Source organism: Podarcis erhardii (genome assembly GCF_964252035.2).
Source record: "Podarcis erhardii genome assembly, chromosome: 11".
Taxonomy (NCBI): domain Eukaryota; kingdom Metazoa; phylum Chordata; class Lepidosauria; order Squamata; family Lacertidae; genus Podarcis; species Podarcis erhardii.
The window spans coordinates 48,897,399-48,917,077 of record NC_138501.1 but is presented as its reverse complement, the minus strand read 5'-3'; positions in this window follow the sequence as shown (position 1 = coordinate 48,917,077).

Genomic DNA, 19,679 nt, shown 5'->3' with positions numbered 1-19,679 from the left:
CTGCTCAGCCATTCCATCTGCATTTGGCAGCGAGGGAGGAACAACGCTCCAACCGCGTCGCTGTTGCTGTGTGTATGTGTGTTGTTTTTAAAAATTGCCCCACGCAAATGGCGTCCAAGTGACCGAGAACCGCCACACGACGCCCAGCAATTGCCAAACATCTCCCTCCTCCATCTTGATCCCTTTCGGTTTTCCGACCTCGCTCATTGTTTTGGATGCTAAAAAATGCCTTTCCTCTTCTTTTGTTACAGGAAAACAGCAAGAGATACAGGCTGCTGTCTGCGACCAACGCCCCACCACCACAGACACATGCTGGATTGTTGCAAATATAATATACAGGGAGTGTGCAGTTCAGGAGGAGCTGGCACCTGACAGGGAATTGTAGAAGATACACAGAGACTGTGCATGAGGTTCATATAAGTGGCGGTCGAAGTGGGGAGAGAGACCGTGTTTTCAACAGGGTGCGAGCTCCATGATTTAAAAGATGGGAGTGAATAACGAAAGACAGAAAGCTTGACCAATTTATAAGCCGGGACTGCGGCAACAACAAATTAGCCTTTGCTAACATACTAAGTATATTATCCAAGTGTGAAATTATTTCCTGTAGGGACGAAGGTGAACGATGAGGAAGGGTTTTTTGGAGTGGGGTGGTGGGCTTATGAGGTTTTTAAAGAAGAAAATGATAATAATCTGTTTTTAAGGCCTGTTGTTTTGCCATTGTTTACCACATCTGGAAAATGTTAGAAAGCCCCTGCGCACTTTACAGAGATGTTAGCGGCAGGGGAGGGGGGATTTAGGAGGGGAGGGGAGAAAGAGAGAGAGAGAGAGAGAAACCGCACAATGTCAATTACATTTGCTGAGCAGTATATCTTTTTAGAGTATGTGTGACCTTTTCTGTTTGTCATTTCCTGGGCACCACACCAAGTGATCCCCTCAGGACTGCTGGCTTTGTGGAGCAGCCCCCCCCCCCCGCCCTCCCCCAGCAGCGGGAACTGTAGAGCTGCAGGTTTCTGGGCTGGCTGCCAACCTCTGGATAATTGCCATCAGCGGGAAAGATCGAGAGGAGCTTGGCAGAGTCCATCTTTTCTTTTCTTCCCCCAGATTGGTTAACCCCTTTCTGCCTCTCTGCAACAGAATCACCACCCTGGAGGAATTCAGATTTCTACATAACCCACCCCTCCGCAAATAATAATAATAAATAAAATAACCTCAGGAAGGTGGAGAGGGGAAAGGCATTGAAACGGGGAAGCAGCATGCTTTTCAGAGAGAAGGACGGGTTTCGAATTTAATGCTCCTCCGCTTGGCAATCCCAACCCATTCTCCGCCGCCTCAGACGTTGCAGTGCCATGTTCAGCTCTGTAATTCAAACACGGGTGATTCCATTTCATGTAGACAGTGACGAAGCCTCTGGCAGGGATTGGCTTCAGGCCTAACTCGAAGTTACAAGGGATGCCTGACGACCGCCAATCAAAGTCTCCCTTGGTGATGTTTAGTTTTTTAAAAACAAAACAAAAGGCATGCAGCCCTATGACATCATCTCATCCGGCATTTTCCTGCCTTCTGGAAGCGTCCGCCAACAAACTGAGCTAGGTGATGTCACAGTTGCACAGTCTTTTCGCGGGGCGTTGCCAGGGAACTGTCCACTTCATTCATGCCTGTCCACTTCATTCATGTGTCCAGTGCCTGGCTTTCTCAGCTCGGAGGTCTGTTGCCTGCAGGAGGGGTGGGGCTAATGATCCCATACCATGTTGTCTGGAGTCGTTATTCCACACGGGGGCCGCCTAGGGTTTGGGGGACTCCGCCTGTCCATGCAAAGCTCAAACAGTGGGTAGGTGCACGAGTGCAAGCCCCACCCACCCCAATGTTGCACAGCGTACCTTACCAGTGCTTGCCGGCCTTGCTCTTCTTGTGATGGAGGAGAGAAGGTCTTCAGACATCTCTTCCTCACATTTGCTGGAATGCAAGCAGAAAGCTCACACTATCAGGGGTCCTGGTTTACCAGGATCCCTGATTGCACAGAGGATCCTTGTCGTGTGCAAGTAAATGCAAGTAAAAGATGCCGAAAGAACATTTCCCACTTAATATGAGAAGTTTGGAGGGCTAAATGGCTGGGGCAAGTGGTCACAGAGGAACTGGGGACAGGGCTTGTTTCTGTGCCCTTTCCATACTTTGAATGTGTGTGTGCTCAGGCAAATGCTTCAGGGTAATGTTGTTGTTGTTGTTTAGTTGGTCCGACTCTTCATGACCCCATGGACCAGAACACGCCAGGCACTCCTGTCTTCCACTGCCTCCCACAGTTTGGTCAAACTCATGTTAGTAGCTTCGAGAACACTGTCCAACCATCTCGTTCTCTGTCGTCCCCTTCTCCTTGTGCCCTCAATCTTTTCCAACATCAGGGTCTTCTCCAGGGAGTCTTCTCTTCTCATGAGGTGGCCAAAGTATTGGAGCCTCAGCTTCACGATCTGTCCTTCCAGTGAGTGCTCAGGGCTGATTTCCTTCAGAATGGAGAGGTTTGATCTTCTTGCAGTCCATGGGACTCTCAAGAATCTCCTCCAGCACCAGAATTCAAAAGCATCAATTCTTCAGCGACCAGCCTTTATGGTCCAGCTCTCACTTCCTTCACTGATCACTGCCTTGTGGCAAAGGGGCTTGAATAACTCAGAGAAGCTATGAGCTATGCCATGCAGGGCCACCTAAGACGAACAGGTCATAGTGGAGAGTTTTGACTAAACGTGATCCACCTGGAGCAGGAACCGGCAAGCCACTTCAGTATCCCTGCCAAGAAAACTCCATGGACAAAAACAGGGCAATATTAGTACAGTGGTATACATACGCTTCAGGTTACACACTCTGCTAACCCAGAAATAGTGCTTCAGGTTAAGAACTTTGCTTCAGGATAAGAACAGAAATCGGGCTCCAGCGGCACAGCAGCAGGAGGAGGCCCCATTAGCTAAAGTTGTCCTTCAGGTTAAGAACAGTTTCAGGTTAAGTACGGACCTCCGGAATGAATTAAGTACTTAACCTGAGGTACCACTGTATTAGTATTATTGCATTTATATCCCACCTTACTCTAATGAGGTTCCAGTGGCATTCATGGGTTTCTGGGTGGGAGTTGATCACAGTAAGGGTTTGTCAAGCATGCCTTCCTCTTAGCACTTTTTTCCCTTTTGTCCTGAGTTCGAGTGTCTTCAAAGCCCATGACACCTTTGATAAAGGCCGTTCTCCAATTGGAGCACTTGCAGGCAAGTGTTTCCCAATTGTTGGTGTTTATACTACATTTTTAAAGATTTGCCTTGAGACAGTCTTTAAACCTCTTTTGTTGACCACCAGCATTACGCTTTCCATTCTTAAGTTCGGAATAGAGTAGTTGCTTTGGAAGACAATAATCAGGCATCCGCACAATATGACCAGTCCAACGAAGTTGATGTTGAAGAATCATTGCTTCAACACTGGTAATCGTTGCTTCTTCCCATTTTATCCTCACAATAACCTGTGAGGTTGGTTATGGTGAGAGACAATGAGTGGTCCAAGGTCACCCAGTGTACTTCATAGCCATTTTCAACCCCCCCTTTTAAAAACCACAGCTCCCACAGAATAGCAGAACTGTAGACTTGGAAGGTACCATGAGGGTCATCTAGTCCAGGCATGTCCAACAGGTAGATCATGATCTACCAGTAGATCATTGGACATCCGTGGTAGATCCCTGACTCCCCCCAAAGAAGCTCAACAACTTTGGCTCCCCTAAAACAAAGCTCAACATTTTTGTTTTACCCCCCAAAAATGGGGCTCTCCCCCTCCCTAAGAAAAGCTCAACAACTTTGTCCTGAACCCCCAAAACAGGGCTTTCCTTCCTTTAAAAAAAGCGCTCAAAAAGGGGGTAGATCACTGCCAGTTTTTAACTCAATCTCTTGGGAGTTGGTCACCCCTGATCTATAATAATAATAATAATAATAATAATAATAATAATAATAATAGTATTTATACCCCGCCCTCCCCAGCCAAGACCGGGCTCAGGGTGGCTAAGAACCAATAATAAAAACAAGTTGATTAAAATACAATTTAAAAGATTAAGATACAACATTAAAACATTAAGATGCAGCCTCTTCACAGGAGGAGAAAGGAAAAAGAAAGGGGGGGAGGGAATCAAACTCTGTCTTACAGGCCCTGTGGAAAGAAATCAGATCCCACAGGGCCCTGGTCTCATGAGACAGAGCATTCCACCAGGCCAGAGCCAGTGTTGAGAAGGCCCTGGCTCTGGTTGAGGCTAATCTAACTTCCTTAGGGCCCTGGACCTCTGGGGTGTTGCTATGTATGGACATTAAGGTCCTCTGTGGGGCATACCGGGAGAGGCGGTCCCATAGGTATGAGGGTCCTAGGCCGTGAAGGGCTTTAAAGGTAAAAACCAGCACCTTAAATCTGACCCTGTACTCCACAGGGAGCCAGTGCAGCTGGAAAAGCACTGGGTGAATATGCTCCCATGGCAGAGACCCCCTGAGGAGCCTTGCTGCAGCATTCTGCACCTGCTGGAATTTCTGGGACAGCTTCAAGGGCAGCCCTGCATAGAGCAAGTTACAGTAGTCAAGCCTGGAGGTGACCATCGCATGGATCACTGTGGCCAGGTCGGGGCGGGAAAGGTAAAGCACTAACTGCTTGATGCGGCTAAGGTGGAAAAATGTCGCCTTGGCTGTTGTTGTAACCTGTGCCTCCATGGAAAGTCCAACCCCCTTCAATGCAGGAATCTTTTGCCCAATTACAGATAGGTAGCCGTGTTGGTCTGCCATAGTCAAAACAAAATAAAAAAAATCTTTCCAGTAGCACCTTAAAGACCAACTAAGTTAGTTCTAGGTATGAGCTTTCGTGTGCATGGTATCTGAAGAAGTGTGCATGCACACGAAAGCTCATACCTAGAACTAACTTAGTTGGTCTTTAAGGTGCTACTGGAAAGAATTTTTTTATTTTGTTTTGACTTTTGCCCAATGTGGGGCTTGATCCCATGTTTCTGAGATTAAGAGTCTCGTGCTCTACAAACTGAGCTATCCCCGTATCCTTTGGGAGAAGCCATCACTGTTTGCACCAGGTTGGCAAAGACGGTTTTAAAGACTGGGGTATCAAGTTCGGTATAATCCTGTGATCTGCCCAGTTTCTTCTTCAGCTGCACCAAAAGTATAGGAAGCATCTTCAGAAACTGTAACAGAGTCAACCAAAATCAGTGAAAGAAACCACAGTGTGTGTGTTTTTCATGCCGCAAATGCCACACAGCTGTGTTATGAGAAGACAGGGCTGTGTTTGTATTCAGGTGGGAAGGCTGCGTAAGCAACTGTGTTTATTTTGGAGCCTACCTTTTCCAGCTACAGCCTCTAATTGCTATTAAAGCTATCGAGCATATTGCAGAAATCTTGCCTTTCCATTAGAGACGCCTGAGGAATTTGATTTCTGTGAATTCTGAAGCGCACTGATTTGAGCTGCACCTCCTCGACTGATCTTTGGGTCTGGTTGTAATTACCATTCTCCAAATTTTGGCATATAGTTCTTGGCTAAGATAAAGTACCAAAATGTATTTAAAGAATAAAATTTTAAACATACCAGAAATTTAGGTTTCTACGATTGCACTCTGTTGCAACAAATCAACCTTTATTTTTATTTTGAAATTACTTTTTGCAGTTAGGAAAGTGATAAGGAAATGCACCAAAAAGCCTGAGATGAAGAAATTATTAATGGGAAGATGTGCAACCAGTACATGAGCAGGTAAGGATGATTTGAGGATGAATGCTCATTGCATGATAATCTCTCTGCAAACAAAGCAGAACAAATGCCCAGTAAAGAACAGGTATAGTTTAACCTCTGTGTCAACTTTCTGTAAGCAAATTGGGATAAATACTCATTAAACAGGTCATCTGGTGAAGTCCTAAGATAGGTATTTTTATAGGCAGGAGAATGCCAGATGTCTAGGGCCTCACTCAGCAGAATGCAGAAGGTCTATAATACTTTTTGCTATAGATTTGATTTGAGTTACAGCACCGTCTTTAGGCTCGCTGCTCTCTTCCCTCAAACTGTTGGAGACCTATGTTGTGAGCCCTGCTAGGGAGTTGCATTCGCTGGCATCCAGCGAGACAATGGAATATTGTACCTTTGGGGGGTGAAGTCAAGCTGTTAGATGGTTGCAGCACCTGCTGTGTAGAGACAATAAGGGAGAGACATGTTTTGTTGCAGCTGGGGCAGATGAAGGCATCCAGTTGTGCTGCTGCAGATGTACCACAATGTTTCTTCTCTCTGAGCTCCTCCCATTCCTCCTCTGGTCACTGCTATGGAAATAATAATAATAATAATAATAATAATAATAATAATAATAATATATTATTATTTATACCCCGCCCATCTGGCTGGGTTTCCCCAGCCACTCTGGGAGGCTTCCAACAGAATATTAAAATATAATAACCTATTAAACATTAAAAGCTTCCCTAAACAGGGCTGCCTTCAGATGTCTTCTAAAAGTCTGCTAGTTGTTTTTCTCTTTGACATCTGATGGGAGGGCATTCCACAGGGCGGGTGCCACTACCGAGAAGGCCCTCTGCCTGGTTCCCCATAGCTTGGCTTCTCGCAGTGAGGGAACTGCCAGAAGGCCCACGGAGGTGGACCTCAGTGTCCGGGCTGAACGATGGGGGTGGGGATGCTCCTTCAGGTATACTGGACTGAGGCCATTTAGGGCTTTATAGGTCAGCACCAACACTTTGAATTGTGCTCAGAAACGTACTGGGAGCCAGTGCAGGTCCTTCAACAACCTGTTGTTGTTCTTGTTGTTGGTGGTGATGGTGGTGGTGTTGTTATACCACCTTTTTCTCTGACGGATTCAAGGCATCCCATACTGTTAATGAAAGGGTTGTATTAGGGTTGCAGAATCTGTGGCCTCTAAATAATGCTGAACTACAACTCCCAGCACTCCTGAGCATTGGCCATATATTAGGAGACCCCTACAGTGGTGCCTCGCAAGACGAAAAGAATCCGTTCCGCGAGTCTCTTCGTCTTGCGGTTTTTTCGTCTTGCATAGCAAGCTGATTAGTGGCTTAGCGGATTAGCGCTATTAGCGGCTTAGCGGCTTAGCGGATCAGCTGATAAGCGGCTTAGCGGATCAGCTGATAAGCGGCTTAGAAGCTTAGAAAAAGGGGGGGAAAGGGGGGAAAAACCCGCAGGAACTCGCAAGACATTTTCGTCTTGCGAAGCAAGCCCATAGGAAATTCATTTTGCGAAGCACCTCCAAAATGGAAAACCCTTTCGTCTAGCGGGTTTTCCGTCTTGCGAGGCATTTGTCTTGCGGGGCACCACTGTATTTCCTTCACAAAGCTACAGTTTCCAGAGTTCCCCAGGAAGAGGGGTTGACTGTTAAACCTCTCTGATAATTGTAGCTCTCTGAGCAGAACAGGGGTCTCCAAACAGCTCTCAGCACTCTGAACAAACTACAGTTTCCAGGATTATTTGGGGGAATTCGTGACTGTTTAAAGTGTCATGATACTGAAACGAAGCTATCGTTTGAAATTCACACTTCCTGAATTTTCACAACGCAATTCTCCAATGTACGGAAAAAGCGTATTTGGGGGGGGGTGAAGTGTGCAGAAAAGTGTGTCGCGTTAAAGAAAATTGCCTGCAAAAATGTGTATGTTGAAATTCATACAAAAATGCATACACTTTTTCATGCATATTTTTTTTTAAAAAAAAAAGTTCGCAAACAGTGTGAAAAGGGGACAAAATGGAATTGCTTGGGGGGGGGATATGAAACTTATATTGACAGATTTGTTCATTTGGATCTCGAACCTCAAAAGAAAAAAAACATCCCAAGGCATTTGGCCCAGTAGTTTTCCTGTGGCTTGCAACAGCTTCTCCTGAAATATAAGTGTTATGTTAAAGTCATATGCTGATGTAAGTCGCTCTGCTGCCAAGCTTTGATTTCTTGGTCACTTGACAAGCAGCTGCTGTCTACCCATATGGCACAAAGGTAGCTATTAAAGATGAATGATGCGCTTGTTTGATTTGGCGTGTGATACGGAAGTTTTGGAGATAAACAGAGAGAGAGGCAGGTGTGGGTTTGGGGGGGGGGTTGCATATAACAAGCTAAATACAGTTCATTTTTTGGTAAAGTTTAAAAACACGCCCATCTCGAGAGAAACTCTCTTTTTAAAAAAGCCAAGTAAATTGAGGAATAAAACACCTACTCCATATTAAAATTATTCAGGACTAGCATAATTCAAAAAATAAAAAGACAGATAATAGTAGTAGTAGTAGAAGAAGAAGAAACTGTGAGGATGATCAGGAACATATCAGATACGAAATCCTATTGAACTCAGTTCTATTGGCTCAATCCTATTGAAGTCCTATTCTTATGATTGTAGTGTAAGGCTGCACAGTCAATAATACTGTAATAATAATAATAATTTATTATTTATACCCCGCCCATCTGGCTGGGTTTCCCCAGCCACTCTGGGCAGCTTCCAACACAATATTAAAATACAGTAATGCATCAAACATTAAAAGCTTCCCTGAACAGGGCTGCCTTAAGATGTCTTCTAAAAGTCTGGTAGTTATTTATCGCTTTGACATCTGGTGGGAGGGCGTTCCACAGGGCAGGCGCCACTACCGAGAAGGCCCTCTGCCTGCTTCCCTGTAACTTGGCTTCTCACAATGAGGGAACCACCAGAAGGCCCTCAGTGCTGGACCTCAGTGTCCGGTTAGAACACCTGGGAGTAAGCTCCTTTGAATACAGTGGGACTTATTTCTCAGTATACAGTGTAAAGCTCAGTTTACAATAAAGGAAGCATTGCAAATAAAGAATTTAAAGTGGATTGGTGACATCTTCCTTCAAAATTCACCATTTCCCACTTCACCATTTCCTTCAATGGGTGCAGGTGTTTTATTCTCAGTATAAACAGGACCTACACAGAGAGAGCACAAAGGCTCCTGTTTCCGAAATGGACAGGAGCATGGAGGGGGGCTGATCTCTGCACCACTTTTAATTGTTCTTAGAGACATAGAGGGAAAGAAAAAGAAAAACCGGGTCATTCCGGGATCAGACCAGAAACCAGGATGGCTTCTGTCATTTTGGGACTGACCCTGGAAAATCTGGACACTTGGAGGGTATTCAAAGGGGACCCAGATGGAATGCAAGGAGATATTCCTTATAGCTTGATAAACAATGCTGTCCAGGGTTGTAAAGACTGCGGAGAAAATAATTGGGTGCACTCTTCCCACCTTGGATCAAAGCCACACTTCCAGGTGCCATAAGAAAGTTGCAGAGATAGCGCAGGATAGTGCGCACCCTGGAAATGATCTCTTTCAGCTTCTGCCTTCTGGAAGAAGGTCCAGGGTTATAAAGAATAGGACTAGCCACCTGAGAAACAGTTTCTACCCAAAACAAAACAAATTCCTTCCAGTAGCACCTTAAAGACCAACTAAGTCAGTTCTTGGTATGAGCTTTCGTGTGCATGCACACTTCTTCAGATACACTGAAACAGAAGTTTCCAGACCCTTCTATATAGTGAGAAGGTGGGGAGGGGTATTACTCAGAAGGGTGGTGGGAATGGGTGATTGGCAGATAGCTGTGATAAGCCTGTTGACGACTCTTAACGACTGCAATAGGTCTTACAGGAAAAAGCAAGGGGTGAAAAGGTGAAAAATCTGCCAATCACCCATTCCCACCACCCTTCTGAGTAATACCCCTCCCCACCTTCTCACTATATAGAAGGGTCTGGAAACTTCTGTTTCAGTGTATCTGAAGAAGTGTGCATGCCTTCTGTTTCAGTGTATCAGTGTTTTGACTATGGCAGACCAACACGGCTACCTATCTGTAACAGTTTCTACCCAAATGTGATTTTGGTTTTAAACGCACTGTAAGGAGTCTGTATGGGAGTATATTGTATTTAAAAATGGGGTATCAGAGTTTTTAGGGGGCTAACCAGGTTGGGATAGCTGGGGTAGCAGGCTTGTTGGGTTTTGAATGTCTTATGTAGATTTTTCAATTTTGTTGTTCTGTATGGGACTATGACAATAAAGATTATCGTATTGTATCTTATCGTAACGTAGCATGTGTCAGAAGCACAGGGTAATGCTTTCCTGTTACCCATGTCAACTCATTGTAACCCATCCTAGTTACCTTGTCAATAATAATCTGCTCCCTTCATCAGGGGCGGCGGAAGGGGAGGTGGGGGCAGTCAGCCCTGGGTGTCATAACTGAGGAGGGTGACATTTGGCGAGCTACCCGCCCGCGACTCCCAAGCCTACCCTGAGCCGTCTTGGGAAGGGGCAAAGTTGCACCACCTTGCAGTCATCCCCCCGTGACGTTAACAGTGCTGGAGGTGAAATAGTTAAACAAGTTACCCAATCAGAACCCGGGGGGTGGAGTCAGAGGGACTATAAAACCAGCTCTGGGAGGGGCGAAGGGAGGAGTTCGTTGGGAGTTGGGTGGTTGGTTGGAGTGGGAGTGAATTAATAATAATAATAATAATAATAATAATTTTTATTTATACCCCACCCTCCCCAGCAGGGAATTGGGATAGAGTCTGTGGGTAGGTTGAGTTAGTGTAGCGAAATAAGTTGAGTCAGGAACAGTTAGGAGCTAGGAAGACAAGTAAATATCTGAGAGGTGGTTTAGTGAGTGAGAGCTGGTAGCGGTAGCTGTAACTGGTAACGGTAGTTATAGGTCTGGATAGGTTATAGTTATAGGTCTGGATAGGTTATAGTTATAGGTCTGGATAGGTTATAGTTATAGGTCTGGATAGCTGTAACTGGTAGCGGTAGTTATAGGTCTGGATAGGCACCCTCTGATTGTAATTGGCCGATACCGTTTATAAAACCACACGCTTGTTAAACTGCAATAAATAAACAGAAGTTTATGTTCCCATTTAAACCTGACTGGACTCAGTACTGTACCAGGTAGGGCCTGGGTGGTGGCAGCGAGAAATAAAGTGGTGGCACAGGGATCAATAGACGGTGAAACGTCCGGGAACCCTGTGTGATTGCGACACACCCTTCATTTTGACAGCTTGGGGGAGACTTGGAAGTCATGGGCAGGCAGCACACTGTCCCCCCCCCATGCACTCCTGGGCTGCTTTCTGGGGGGGGGACCTCCCCTGAGCTGTCAAAAGGAAGAGGGAAGGGAGGAAGGCTGCTGGCAAAGCGGTGCTGTTCCCTCCCCCCAGGAAGCAGTCCGCAATGGGGAGCTTGCTCCGCCCCCATGGACATCTCACCTCCTGGGATTCTCACCGTGGTGCCCCCCTGGGACACTTACCCCATCTCCGGGTACACAGCACGTGCACCACTCCTGCTGCCAGAGCAGCTAGCTCCACCTCTGCCCTTCATATCTGTGTTAGGATATTGATGTTCCTTTCCACCTTAAAAGGAACAGACATGATTGTTGTATGTCACATGTCTGTTTACTCCCCAGTACAGCTTGCTGGGAACTTCCATTTGTGTATAGCTTTTGCCTTATGCTTCCTGCTCTTAGGCATGAAGGAGAGCGGACATGTTTTTCCTTTGTGCTGAATAAACTGCTTGTAAATATGCTTTACATATGCCTCTGTCTGCCACTTCTGTTGTGTGTTATTCACTCTGCTGGTTAAGGCGTGCTCAAGTTTCTGAAGGTTTCTGAAGCTGTGAGTCAACGTTTGATGCTGTTCCAAAGGACCGGAGTTCGTCCGGCTGCCGGCCGGTGGGCTGGAGCCAGCTGGGGGCCTCCGAATTGCCCCCGTTCCTTTGGACACATCCCAACAATCTGAGCCGGGGTACTCAATGTGATGCCCTCTGAGGTTTTTTGAATTACAACTCATATCATTCCTGACCATTGGCCAGACAATTTGGGCCTGATAGGACTTGTAGTCAAAAACATATGGAGGGTACCAGGTTTGAGGAGGTTGCATTCCACCAGGTGTGTACCAGTTGCACTGTGTGTACCCACAGCCATGGTAGCAGCTGTCAGGAGCTCGTCCTACTCTCGAGTAGGACCCTGGCAGAAACATATGCCCAACTGCCATGTTCCCTCCCTCCTGGTCGATTGTTCGGGAGCTTCAAAAGCTTTCTTCAACCTGAACATCACAGTGACCGATGCCAACAGACACCGGCACACTTAGGGATCCGGAGAGTCTTTGTAGCTTGCGTAACAGACCTCAGCAACTCAACATTTTGGCTAATCTACTTTATTTACATATAAACACACAAGGAACACTGCAACATGGCTCCCTCTCTCTCTAGCATCAGAAAGAACAAAGGACAATAGACCCACTTCACGGAACACAGTAACACAAACATCCTGTCTCCGTCACTTCCCACTCTGTGGAGTCAAAACATACACTATCGTGTGATAGACAACAATCCCATGACTGCAATCATGGAGCAGGAATTCTAACAGCAGCAACACCCCCTTGCTAACCTCACTGCCTGATTGCCAGGCAGCCATTCTAGTGGCACTGCCACTCTTGATTGGGGGGTCAAGCTTAGCTGTGGTGGCTGTCCAGCATCTTAAATTACCCAAAATGCAAAGCCCCAGACTATAGATCCATAAAACATAAACAGAATGGGCCCTTCTGAACTCCAGGAGCCCTTAGCCTATGCCTGACTGGCTGGCCGCTGGCCCGTTCATATTCTGTGAAACAGTATTTTAAAAATTACAAACTAAATAAAACAATCCTCCAAACATCAGAAGCGGCATCTTCCATAATCGACCCAAACCTATCCCCCCCCCCCCTCTTTCCTTTCGGCAGTATGGGACAAAACTGAAAGCTATGTTTCTGTCCTAATGTGTTGTCCATCATTACTGATGCCGAGCGCACGGTGTGATTATCTTTTTCTGTTTTTTGACTTTCCGTTTCAGTGCTGCTGGGGAAATCCAAGATCAGTTCCTGACTCACAACGTCTTTATTATGCACCCATAAATCATGCATGGAAAAGCTCTGACAGCTGAGGATGTAAACGACCAGGAAGCTAAGCCCTCAAGGCTTGTAAAGAAAGGAAAAAAATCTGTGTTATCTCTGCTTCCTTTTTTTATTTTTGTATGGATAGTGTTGTCTTGGCCTTCTCCAGGAAAAAAGACTCCTCTCTCTCCCCATTGTCCTCCCTGTCCTTCATCTGACATCTAAGCACCCTTCGCACAGAGATGAATTCTGCAAGAAACTCTTTTGACAAGAGCCTTCTCGCAGGGACCAGAATCTTATATACTGTGTTGGAAAAATTCTGGGTGCATATTTACTCCACTGCCCAATTCAGCAAAAGAAGGAATCTCCAGCCAAGTAAAGAAGCAAATTGGTCAGTAGGCCTGATCTTTATTGTTGCAACAAGGTTCAAACACACATGGGGTAGGAACCCCGAGCATGGGGTTGCGTGGACTTTTAAGACCTTCCCTCCCCTTCCCACAATCCATTTCCAGATACATCACTGATACATCACCAATGTGTCACCAAGAAGGAGGGGATATTGCGTGGTCCATCATTCACCCCCGTTATCAGAGTCAGTTCCCAACACCTTCTAAGTTCCCACCACCAAGAGAACAATTAAACTATTTATACCTATCCGTGCCCTCTGGGCTTTCCTGAAGATGGGCTTTGTGAACACCTGGCTTCAGCAAACTCCATCAATGGATATTTGTCTGGTCCATTATTATCTTTTCCCCACTCTCTGGGGAGGGGAAGGTGTACGTGACTTGATGCCTCAGGGATTATGGAGGTAGGGGAAGCCATTGGAACCAAGGAAATGGGTCAAACCATTGAATTTTGGTGATTATTTGATTCTATATTGGATAGTTGGAGGAAACAGTTGGTATCCACTTATTGCTACAATTTTATAGACTACTTTTTAGAGGCTGTAGAAATTGGTGGGGTAGGCAAAAGAAAGCCACTTCATACAATCAGTGTGTGGAATTAGCAACCACAAAGTATTGCAATGGCCATAGGCTTAGATCAGGCATAGGCAAACTCGGTCCTCCAGATGTTTTGGGACTACAACTCCCATCATCCCTAGCTAACAGGACCAGTGGTCAGGGATGATGGGAACTGTAGTCTCAAAACATCTGGAGGGCCGAATTTGCCTATGCCTGGCTTAGATGTTGGGTGTTGAGTGCCAAAAGCAGCTGGCTGTTGGGTATAAGCAACAGATGACAGTGCAGAGACTAACAGATAGGGGAAAATAAACTTGGTGGTTTCCCACTAAACCCACAAGCTCTGGCTGCCCCCCCCATATTCTTCCCCGCTCTCTTGTACATGAGACAGCCATGAGAAACTAGTTCCACCATGTAGGCTTAGAATCCAAATCCATCCACTCCAGTCCAGAAAACGTAGGTGCCCCTTTAGACTAACAAGCTCAAGTCCAATATAATGGTGGAATTTTCTCTTACTTCCCCCTCAATTACCTGCAGTCTTTTTCAATAGGTGATCTCTTGAATATTTCAAAACTTGTGTACATTGCCTTTTATCAGGCACCTGCAGAGTCTTATACACACACACACACACACACACACACACACACACACACCCTTGTTCCCTGATACGCCACATTGCATTATTACCAGCTGACATTTCGCAAAAGGCCATTTTTCACACTTTAGATTCTGCACACCTTCTGTGATCGCCAATTGCTCCGCAATGTTCAGATTGGAATCTGCGCTGTTGTACAATCCCCAGGCCTGTCCCTTGTCTATCACTGCTTCCGATGCAGACTTAACCTTGCTCTGCGGGAAAAGCACAGAAGAAGGCTTGCTGTGGAAGCAACATCAAAGAACAGGCAGGTAGTGCCATCCTCAATGGGTCTACTCAGAAGTAAGCCCCACAGAGCTCAACGGGTCTTCCTCGCCGCTGCGTTATGGGGTGGCAGAGGTAGAGAGGATTGGGTGTTCGTCTGCAGCATCTTTGAGCACTCAGGGAACACAAAGACCCAAAAATGGACTTCGAAGCTGCATGTCACAAGACATTATGGCAGCTGAGGCAGACTCCAAAATGGTGCTCCCAAAATGGGAATAAAGAATGAGGGAACATCTAAAGCAGGCATCCCCAACCTGCGGCCCTCCAGATGTTTTGGCCCACAACTCCCATGATCCCTAGCTAACAGGACCAGTGGTCGGGGATGATGGGAATTGTAGTCCAAAATATGTGGAGGGTCAAAGGTTGGCGATGCCTGATCTAAAGGAACAAGGGGGAAGAAAAATCAATATTGTGATCTGCAGGGGTGTAGGAAGGGAGTGGAGGTGGACCGCCCTGGGTGCCCTCACTGAGGGGCACTCTCAGCCCCGTCAGAAGAAGCTGAGGTTGCCTCTGGGTCCGGTAACCCTCCAGCCTCTCCTGAGCTGCAGAGGCTCAGGGCAGAGAGGCGGAGGGAACTAAGTTCCCGCAGGAGGAGTGCTTGCCTCCAGGCCAGGAGAGACGAGTCACCTGAGGATCGGGGCTGCCCTATGCCTCGGGGCAGATAAAAACTGGCCAGCCCCAGTCCCAATTTGCAGGAGCAACATTGTTGGTTGCTACTTCCTGAATGAAGCCTGACCTGCCCTGGCTCCCTGCTTGCAAGCCTGCTCCTGACTTCACCTGACTCTCTGCCCTGCACCCAGCTTCAGCTACTACGGACTGCCTCCACGTTGCACCTTTGACCATGGGCCAGACTTGGACCTCACCTCTCGGGTAACCCACAGGACCAGCACACCCCCTTTCCCCTTCAGTTTGACAGCTTGGGAGTCGTGGGCGGGCGGCACGCTGAATGTCTGCCATGGGCGGCTCGCTCTGCCCCCGACTGCAGGGCGCGCACAACCCTCTGAGCACCTGAGTGGCTATCCCATGCCTGGGAGGGCACCCTCCATGCCACGCCCCCCTCGGGAGTGTGCCCACCCTGGGCAGCACGGGCATATGTTCCGCCACTGGGTGGTTGAGATGGCTGCCTAACCTTGCCTCATGGGTAGATGTTGATTCATTGCCATGGAAAGGAGAATGTTGTCCCCACAGCACTACTCTTTACGGGGTCCTTGCCACGGGATCACGTTCATCCAGTGCTTTACCAGCTGCACTGGCTCCCGGTGGAGTACAGGATCAGGTTTAAGGTGCTGGTTTTGACCTTTAAAGCCCTATGCGGCCTAGGACCCACGTACCTACGGGACCGCCTCTCCTGGTATGCCCCGCGGAGGTTAGGGCAATAAGGAAATTTCCTTATTCCGAATAGGATTCCTCACAAGAAAAGGGAAAAGTTGACAGCTATGGTCAGATGGGCTGGGTTGTTGCTGTTGCTTAGTCATTTTGCCATGTCCGACTCTCCATGACCCCATGGACCAGAGCACGCCAGGCAGTCCTGGCTTCCACTGCCTCCCACAGTTTGGTCAAAACTAATGCTGGTAGCTTCGAGAACACTATCCAACCATCTCGTCCTCTGTCGTCCCCTTCTCCTTGTGCCCTCCATCTTTCCCAACATCAGGGTCTTTTCCAGGGAGTCTTCTCTTCTCATGAAGTGGCCAAAGTATTGGAGCCTCAGCTTCACGATCTGTCCTTCCAGTGAGCACTCAGGGCTGATTTCCTTCAGAATGGATAGGTTTGATCTTCTTGCAGTCCATGGGACTCTCAAGAGTCTCCTCCAGCACCATGGGCTGGGTATAAATAGTAAAATCATCATTATGGAATGGGACATCACTATTTTCATTGGAGAAATGTTGGAGAGTATGGAAGTACCCAGTATATCTGTTGAATCCACTGAGATTTCTTTATACCACTCCACTGCTCATTCCTTCCACTTGATGGGATATCCACACACGCACACACACACACACCTCAGATTAGTGAGCAGCTCTGTGCATGCATGTTTAATTTCAGGAGGAAAACTGAGGCTGTAAGGGAAATCAGTGTAAAAAAAAATACAGCAAGACCCATTTGTGAACTTAATATTTGATGAGAGCGAATTCTTCTTACGTGTGGTGTCCTTCAGAGCTGTTAAGATCTGATTTCCCTTGATCTTTCTGGAGGTGATTCCAGGCTTTGCCATTCAGAAACAACATTTGTAGCAGGACCTGGGGGGAAATGAAAATTGATCTGAAATATGCCTGAAAGCTGGCGTTCTCAGCCAAGGCAATTTAGCAATTTAAACTGTTGTTCTTGCTCCATCCATACATTTATTCCAAAGTCTTGCACGCCACCTTTGAGGACAAAACCTGTCCAAGTATAGGGCATTTAATTATTTTTTTACATTTGCATCCCACCTTTACCTCCAAGAAACTGAAGGTGGCACACATACGTCTCCTCCTTCCTGTTTTATCCTCACAACAACCCTGTGAGGTAGGTTAGACTAAGAGCAGGCAGTGGCGTAGCGTGGGGGTGCAGGGGGGGCCGGCTGCACCGGGCGCAACATCTGTGGGGGGGGCGCGTTCGCACTCGCAGCTCTCTGCCCCTACCTGGCTCACTCACTCTCTCTCACTGCTGTGCGAATCCAATCCGAGCCGCCGGGTCGCCGCCCACTGTGGAGAGGGGGTTAGGGGGCACAAATTACTTGCCTTGCCCCGGGTGCTGACAACCCACGCTACGCCACTGAGAGCAGGCGACTGGTCACCCAATGAACTTCCTAGCTGAGAGGAGAATCACACTCTGCACACCCACGTCCGCTTCCACAACTCCAAACACTAGGCCACACTGTCCCTGAAAAAGAAAAGCAGTATATGTGGATAAATAGGTTACATTTATTAACATATAACAACTTGAGGATCTGCAAAACAAATGAACTAGTCAGATTCAGCCAGTGTAACCAAATCAACTTAGGTCTGGGCAGGTGTTCATTAATAGACGGGGATAATTTCTATTTGTATCACCTGGGCAAGTTAAGAGCCACAAACTGTGTGCCTGCAGCAAGGTTTCCTCAAATGAAACCTATGGGACCGCCTCTCCTGGTATGCCCCACGGAGGACCTTAAGGTCCACAAATGACAACACTTTGGAGGTTCCAGGTCACAAGGTGGCTAGAATGGTCTCAACTAGGGCCAGGGCCTTTTCAGTACTGGCCCTGACTTGCTGGAATGCTCTGTCACAAGAGACTAGGGCCCTGCGGGACTTGACATCTTTCTGCCAGCGTGGTGTGGTGGTTAAGAGCGGTGGACTCATAATCTGGTGAACTGGGTTTGTGTCTCCGCTCCTCCACATGTGGCTGCTGGGTGAGCTTGGGCTAGTCATACTTCTCTGAAGTATCTCAGCCTCACTCACCTCACAGAGTGTTTGTTGTGGGGGAGGAAGGGAAAGGAGAATGTGAGCCGCTCTGAGACTCCTTCGGGTAGTGATAAAGCGGGATATCAAATCCAAACTCTTCTATTTCTTCTTCTTCTTCTTCTTCTTCTTCTTCTTCTTCTTCTTCTTCTTCTTCTTCTTCTTCTGCAGGGCCTGCAAGACAGAGCTGTTCCACCTGGCCTTTGGTTTGGACTCAGTCTGACCCTTATGTTTCCCTCCCCTTATGGTTTTGATCTATGGGCTACTTTTAAAATGAGGCTGCATTTTAAATTGCATTTTAACCTGTATTTTAAATTGGGTTTTCCCCCCTATTATGTTTTTACTGTAATTTTACTGGTGTTAGCCGCCCTGAGCCCGGCTCTGGCCAGGGAGGGCGGAGTATAAATAAAATTATTATTATTATTATTATTATTATTATTATTATTATTATTATTAATTATTAATTGTTGTTGTTTTATTTATTATTATTAAATTCCTCCCTCCCTGCTATGTGGACAGCACCCACAGACCATGCCTGACCACAGTGACTAAGGGGTGCCCACAACCCAACACTGTCTCAGGTAAGTGTTCCATTCTTTCCGAAATCTTCTCACCTGCCCAATCCAATGAGCCAAATTGAAAGAACACCAACAAACATCAGCCTACAGTATGGCATAGGTGGAAAAGAGAAGACCCAGAGCCAATTAGGTTATCCCATAAAAATTTCTACTCAGTCCCTGGAAAACGTACGGCTGGCCTGTAGAACCAAAATAAATTTAAAAGGTAAAGGACCCCTGGACGGTTAAGTCCAGTCAAAGGCAACTATGGGGTTGCGGCAGGAGCTGGGACAAAGTCACGGGAGCTCACCCTGTTGCGGGGATTTGAACCGCCAACCTTCTGATCGGCAAGCCCAAGAGACTCAGTGGTTTAGACCACAGCACCACTGTGGGTGTTACACCATTAATGGCCCATTCACACATGCAAGTTATCACTTGATGCTGCAGCCATCCATTGATGGACATGTATATGGTACTCCCAGTTCAATAAAAGAATCCATTGAACCATTCAGGATTTTTAACATCATGGAAAGCAAGAAGAATAAAGGACTCTGACAACAACTGATCAATTTTGTCATTTGCAAATACGTTATGAAATGCAAATTCACATTGCATTTTAAAGGAGTGGGATTTCTAGCCTTCTGGTAATGCACAGCTTGAGAAACCCTTTCACTAGCTGACCTCTTTTAAAATGAGTCTTGCAGAACAAATAAAAATTTTCTGAGCAGCTGTGAGGGCTCTTTGGGGCTCTTTAAGACCAGATAGCTACATAGATTAAAGTGGGAAGCAGCATCCAATGTTTATTCAAACTTAATTTGGAAACGAAGAGCACATATTTCGATATGTTTCCATTATCTGAAGTGTGGCTGCCAAAACTGAAGTCATTGACAATGCAAAGGTCTCAATCTATGATTGAGGACTGGAATGTTTTGACATTG